The sequence below is a fragment of the Vespa velutina genome, chromosome 3 (genome assembly GCF_912470025.1).
Source record: "Vespa velutina chromosome 3, iVesVel2.1, whole genome shotgun sequence".
In the NCBI taxonomy this organism is placed as follows: Eukaryota; Metazoa; Arthropoda; class Insecta; order Hymenoptera; family Vespidae; genus Vespa; species Vespa velutina.
Genome location: NC_062190.1, coordinates 8,274,030 through 8,281,529, shown reverse-complemented (window position 1 = coordinate 8,281,529; position 7,500 = coordinate 8,274,030). Strand labels below are relative to the sequence as shown.

The window sequence follows — 7,500 nt, the reverse complement described above, 5'->3', positions numbered from 1 at the left end:
ATATATAAATAGATTTATATATACGTTTATATTTTTTATTAATTCATAAATGGAAAATTTTATTAATTCAGATATGGAAAAGAAAAAAATAAATAAATCAAAAAATAAAAATAAGATGGGATCATTCTCGAGACAAATGGATGAAAACATGTCACGATGATTGAATATGTATTTTACTTATGTATATATGTATGTATTATATATTTCATAATATTTTTCATTTTTTGACATGTTGGGAATCTTTGTATTTTCTCGTCTCTTTGCAAGCAATCAAAATAATATATAAGCTTTTGATCTTACATTTATATTTTCTAACATGGAATATGAAAAAAAAAGGAAAAAGAAAAACAAAGAAAAAAAAAAAATAAAAAGAAATAGAAAAGAAATAATTCTATAAAGTAAAACAGATCACGTATAACAAATTTCATAATATATTTTCAAGTATAACTATCGTTAATCTTTAAATTCTACTTTTGTCTTCTGCAATGCAACCATGAACGTATATATCATCTGACCATCAAGAAAGAACGTTCGGAATCTTCGAGCTATGTATGTAGTATCTTGGATGCAATTAAAATAATTAATGAACTAATTGATATATTAAGAATATTTCCTTCAATTTAGATATAAATAAATAAAACTAAAGATATTGAAATCTCGAAATTCGAAAGAGAAGATAGAACTAAGAACAAATTCTATAACATTCATCAATAATGTTCCTCTTCTTTTACGTGTAATTAATATAATTGAATTAAATTGATTCTATTTATATCTTTGTATCTACGTATATCTTGTCATGTATGAGAAAAAAGAAAATTAAACAAAAATTTCTTTTTAAATTCAAAAATTAAAAAATTAAAACATTGTAAAGAATTAAATTCAATTTCGATTATTTCGAAGATTAAAAATCATCAAATATATTTTAACGTTCTTTGAAAATATTAAGAAACTTTCTTCTAGTTTTGTGATAATATATCCACTTTGGACGCCATTAAAATAAATAATAAATTAATAACATGCATTATTTCTCTCTCTCTCTCTCTCTCTCTCTCTCTCTCTCTCTCTCTCTCTGTCTCTTTCTCATTCTGTTAGGTATGACTTAATTTAACTTTTTTAAAAACTCAAGAAAAAAATATCATGGAACACATGAAATTCCATAAGCACACTTGAAGATACCTCGGATCTTTGAACTCGATCGTGTCTCGCGTGAGATGAAAATAACGAATTACTCGACAGAGAGAGAGAGAGAGAGAGAGAGAGAGAGAGAGAGAGATGATATCGTGTATTTCGAAAAACAACCTTCGAAACTCGTTCCCCTCCCACCTCTCTCCTTCTCTCTCTCCCTCTCTCTCTCTCTCTCTCTCTCTCTCTCTCTCAATCCTTAGGATTCGATCAAGGGACATCGAAATATTTTCTCGGACGACATCGTACCGTTCGTGGACATAATTCGGTTAACGACTCGAAAAAAATTATTCGATGGTACCAAACGAAGACGAAGACGAAGACGAAGACGAAGACGAAGACGAAGACGAAGACGAAGACGAAGACGAAGACGAAGACGAAGACGAAGACGAAGACGAAGACGAAGACGAAGACGAAGACGAAGACGAAGACGAAGACGAGGACGAGAACGAGGATGAAAAAAAAAAAAAAAAGAAAACGAAAGAGAAGAAAAAGAAGAGGTAAGAAGTGAGGAGGGACGTTAAGAGGCGCGCACGCACAAGTCTAATGGTAAACGCGTATAACTCTCGCTGGCTTTCTTGCACGCGCACCGAGGAAGAGCACGCGAGTTTAAGAACGTCCGTAAGAGAGAAAGCAAGAGAGATAGAGCTAGATAACTAAAAAGAAAGAGAGAGAGAGAGAGAAAGACAAACAGTCAGACAGACAGAAAGACAGAGAGAGAGAGAGAGAGAAAGAGAGAGAGAGAGAGAGAAAGAGAGAGAGAGAGAGAGAAACGAACAGACAGATAGATAGATAGATAGATAGATATATAGATATACATAGATAGAAAAAGAGGAAGAGAAAGACGAAGTTAGAAATACAGAGAAAGAGAGAGAAAGAGAGAAAGAGAGGTAGGGTGGAGGTATTCTAAACGTTGGTCCAGAGGCGCGTGGGATGCTGCTTGCAGTTAGGCTCGTGCCTACTCCCCCTCTTCGAACTCGCTCCATCTCTCTACCTACCTACCTACCTCCATTCTTCCTTCTCTTTCTTTTTCTCTTTCTCTCTCTCTCTCTCTCTCTCTCTCTCTCTCAGCTCAGCAACTTTGAATACCGGTCGGGTCTGTCGCGCGCCTGTTGCGTCTGTCGTTGTATCCTCGTCGTCGACATTGCGCGCCCGTCTAAGTCCTCGTCGTCTTCTTCGTCGTCCTCGTCCTCATCCTCATCGTCATCCTCATCGTCATCCTCATCGTCGTCGTCGTCGTCGTCGTCGTCGTCGTCGTCGTCGCGCTAAACCACTCACACCATCGAACATACTCGCGGCCGTATGGTATGCCGTATGTAGATAGATTCGGATGCTGCGTGGACCAGTCTGGCAACGCTCGTAAGAGTAAGAAAGAGAGAAAGAGAGAAAAAAAAGAAAGAAAAAGAAAAAGAGAGAGAGAGAGAGAGAGCGAGCTATACTACGAGCCAGACAATGCAGGAGAGAGGTCCGTGCCACACCTCTTTTCTTCCTTCTTCTTTTCCATCTCGGGCCCTCGGCGCGCCCTTGCGGCCTCCCCCTCCTACTCTCCCCTCCTCCATCACTCCTCCCTCCAATCCTCCTCCTCCTCCTCCTCTTACACCACCTCCCTCACGCCACTTCTTCATCCTCGACACTCCAAGAGACCGTCTCTCCTCCGACGGCCTATCCTCCCGCGCTTTCCTCTTTCTTTCCTCTTTCTTTCTCTTTCTATCTCTTTCTCTCTCTCTCTCTCTCTCTCTCTCTCTCTCTCTTACAACTCGTAGCGGTTGCGTTCACGACGAGCTATCGGCCTGATGCCTTCGCTCGTATTTCGTCGCGTCTTTATGCGCCCCGTAGGATTTACTTCGTACGTATAGCTCGCACCGTTTCCTACCAAAGATCTTCCCCCTCCCCCTCCTCCTCCTCCTTCTCCTCCTCCTCCTCCTCTTCTTCGTCTTCGTCTTCGTCTTTTACTTCTTTTTCCTCTTGCTCTTCTTGTTCTTCGTCTTCTTCTTCGTCTTCTTCTGTTTCTTCGTCCTCGTTCCTACGCAAGGGAAGGACGCGCTCCTGCGGAACGCGAGAAGGTTCCTCTCAACGTTGGATATAAATATCGATCGGTGATATCGCACCGATCGAAATTCGATACATACAATATGAGATACATTTGTATTGTGTATAATATATACATACATGTGTGTGTATATGTGTATGTGCCTGTATGTGTGTGTGTGTATATAAATAGTTGATGATTTTATATGTGTGCGTTTATAATATATATATATATATATATATATATATATATATACACATATTTGTTGCGTCGTATATAATGTTCTACGGGTATTTCTATGTATTTGCATGGATATCAATGCGTATGTGTATGCGTCTTCATATTTTTATACAGGGGGGCGAGAACCATTGTAACACGGTTACACCCAAACGTTTTATAGTATTTGTAAAAATGAATGATACCGGTTCCATGTTAGATATATTCTCGAAGTAAAATTTTATTTATCGTATCAAGTTATCTTTTCAAAGAGAGAGTGAGAGAAAGAGAAAGAGAGAGAGGGAGAGAGAGAGACAGGGAGAGAGAGAGAGAGAGAGAGATAGGGAGAGAAAGAAAAACTATCATTTTAGTCTGAAAGGTATTATTAGACACCTACGTGTGAGCAATCAAGATATTCAGGTGTTCTTAATGAAATGGTTTGTTCTATGTATGGATCATGCACAAGTACATTAATGCGTGTGTAGACATTGCATTTTTGTAATGTACTCTCTTATCTTTGCTTTTTCTTTCCTTTTTTCTTTTTTCATTTTTTTTTCTTTTTTCTCTTTTTTTTTATTTTTTGTTTGTTCCTTTCAGATTAAAAAATTGATCCAACTAATTCAATCCTCCGTAATGATACGTAACATTGTTGACATAAGGAATTAAATGTTACTTAACGGTAAACATTTGCAATATTATTTTAAATATCGATTATATTTAGAACAGAGAATTATAATAATGTTAGCTTAAATAAACAGTATTTTTGTTCATACAAAAAAAAAAAAAAGAAAAAAAAAAGTATTGAATTAAAACATTATTGCGTTGCCTTAACTCGAAAAGAAATTCTACTCTTTTCTTTTTTTTCTTCTCCTTTTTTAATTAATAAATAATTAATAAAATTTAATTAATATTAAAAATTTAAATAATATTAACAATAATTAATTAAATTAAATAATTAACAAAATTATTTATTAACTTTTTAATTAAAATTATTGATTAATTATTTATTAATATATTTGATTATTTCGTATCGAAAAAGATTAATAATTTGCCAAGTCACTATTTTATAAGTTCATATTATAAGTTGTGTGTTTAATATAATAGTAGAATATATAATTTTTTATCGAACAAAACAAAAAAGAAAAGAAAAAAAGAAAGAAAAGAAGAAGAAGAAGAAGAAGAAGAAGAAGAAGAAGAAGAAGAAGAAAAAAGAATTTATTTATTTTAAAAGTAAACGAAATTCTTTATAAAGTCTACGTTCCTTTAAACTTGACATATCATCACGTTTCAACTTGAAAATCTCATTTTATCATTTCTTTTCAGCGAAAAATAAAAATTTATTTGTCACTTCGTATTCCCAAAAGAAATTTTAATTTCCGTCAAATACAACTAATATGAACAATGCGTCTAAATTTCATAATATATAATATTTTATATACATATATAAAAAAAGAAAAGAAATATACATATATATCAATATATTATATATATATATATATATTATATAGAATGATACAAAATGGTGTATCTATTGAAATTCGAGGGAGAGAAAAAGAATACGCAATATCGAAAGAAACGAAAAAAAAAAGACAGAAAAGAAAAGAAAGGAGAGAGAGAGAGAGAGAGAAAAAGTACAAAAGAAAAGAAGATTTGGGGAAAGCTCGCAGCAACGAGGGAACACGCGCATTCCTCGTAACTTTCCAACGAGGCTTGGATCAGGGCGTTTAAAAGCTCGGATTTCAAAGTGAAACGAGCGCGAGCGCTCGCGTGCGCGCACGATTGCGCACCACTGTTCATCGTACGTCTGTCCATTGAAAGGACACAACTAAGTAAATGTATTCGATGAATATGGACGATGTATATACACGTATACATATATAATATACCTACGTAATAGATAAGTATATAAGTGTATTATATATGTATGTATATCTTTGTATGTACACGTATATGTGTATATATATGTGTATGTGTATGTGTATGTGTATGTGTATGTGTATGTGTATGTGTATGTGTATGTGTATGTGTATGTGTATGTGTATGTGTATGTGTATGTCTGTGTACAAAGTACGAGCTCGTGCCACAGCTAACGCGTATATATCACGGACACCAGTGGTCGTGGCCAAACCGAGCTGAGAGAGCCTTTAATAATCAATTTATGAATGAACGCCAGACCGCCGAGGTGAAAGTCTTAGGCAGATAGGGAAAGAGAGACAGAGAGAAGGGGGAAGGGGTTGGGGGAGAGAGAGAGGGAGAAAGAGAGAGAAGTAGGTAGAAAAAGAGAGAGAGAGAGAGAGAGAGACCACGACCGGCCGATGTCGCAAGTTTCCTCTCTCGTTTGATAATAATCTACGAGGCGGATTATGGTAGTCGAATGGTGATAACCTTGACGAAACGTAACCGATGATAATACTAACACGTTTTCTAACACATTTCCGTAAACTTCGAAAACTGTACTATTATTGTTACTGTATTTTGTTTTTATTATTATTATTGTTATTATTATTGTTATTGTTATTATTATTGTTATTATTATTATTATTATTATTATTATTATTATTATTAATAAAGTACGACGGGACGGTATAACGTGGAGGTATTATATTTTTCTAATATATCATAATAATATTGATATTGTTTTAATATTCTTATTTTAATGTGACCGATGATAATTATTAATCAACCATACGTATGTATCTATATATGTATATATATATATATATATATATATATATATATATATAATCGAATATCCCATAGCATCTTGATAAGATAAGAAATTCGATAAGATAATTTAAATTATTAAATAGCTTTATAATTAATTAAAATCTGTATATATTTATTCGGAAATATTCTTATATATATATATATATATATATATATATATATATATATATATATATATATATATTCTTAATTAAAAGAGCATTCCAACCGGGCAACTTATATTTTAGATAAATACGTCTATATATACGGTATATAAGGTACATATATACATACATACATATATACATACATACATATATACATACATACATATATACATACATACATATGTATATATATATATACATAGGTTGTTCCTTTAACACTTTTATACTCTTTAATCTCGTTGTAAGAAAAAAAAGAGAAAAAATGAGAAAAAAGAAAAAAACGAAATGAAGAAATAAATAATGAGAAAGAAAGAAAGAAAGAAAGAAAGAAAAAAGAAAAGGGAAAAGGATAAAACAAAAAGAAAATCAAGAAAAAGATAAAAGAAAGGAAGAAGGAAAAAGGTTAAATCTTTCTTCTTAAGTTAATCTTGGCACGAAGCACGAGCTGGAGGAGAGAAATCGGAGTAGCTTCGTCGGTAGCGCATTTACGATCGCACGGTTCTCTCCGCGAGGAAATTAAGAGCGACGATCGTGATCGTTCCACCGATTAATCGCACGATCCCTTGAAAGAGAAAGAGAAAGAGAAAGAGAAAGAGAAGGAGATGGAAAGAGAGAGAGAAAGAGAAAGAAAAAGAAAGAGGATAAGATAGAGAGAGAGAGAGAGAGAGAGAGAGAGAGAAAGAGAGAGAGAAAAAAGAAAGAGAGGGAAAAAGAGAAAGAAAGACACGAAGAAAAAAGAGAGATACAAAGAAAGAAAGAAAAAAGGAGAGAGAGAGAGAGAGAGAAAAAAAGGGAAAAAAAAGAAAGAAATTCTTCTCTTATTCGTTTGATCACAAGTTTGCATCCGGTTCCATAGGGAGAACAGGGAGAGAATCGTGGAAACAGCGGGAATAAACGAATCTCGGAATACTTCGGAATCAGCAAAGTTGTTCGACGAACATCCTACTCCGAATGAACTCGAACTATCCAAGGAATTCGTATAACGAGCGTGCTACCGTGATACACACCAAACAGCCACTTTCTCGGCCATCGATCTTCGTCGATCCGGATCAACCACTACAAACAAGAAGAAGAATCTTCTTTCGTAGTCGTCCTCGATCGTCGATCGTCCTTGTCGTCGTTGTGGTTGTTGTTGTTGTTGTTGTTTTTTTTGTTGTTTTTGTTGTTATTGGTTCTTTGCATGTATGTACCAATCGTGAT

General features: G+C 34.3%; 1 long non-coding RNA gene across 1 annotated transcript in view; it reads right to left on the bottom strand.

The window, feature by feature from the left end:
* Positions 1 to 3,116: 3,116 nt before the first annotated feature.
* LOC124948081 overlaps positions 3,117 to 7,500 on the bottom strand; it is a 22,397-nt gene continuing 18,013 nt past the window's right edge. Inside the window, exon 4 of the long non-coding RNA XR_007100593.1 lies at positions 3,117 to 3,228. This is a non-coding gene — a long non-coding RNA (uncharacterized LOC124948081). The remainder of the gene's footprint in view (positions 3,229 to 7,500) is intronic.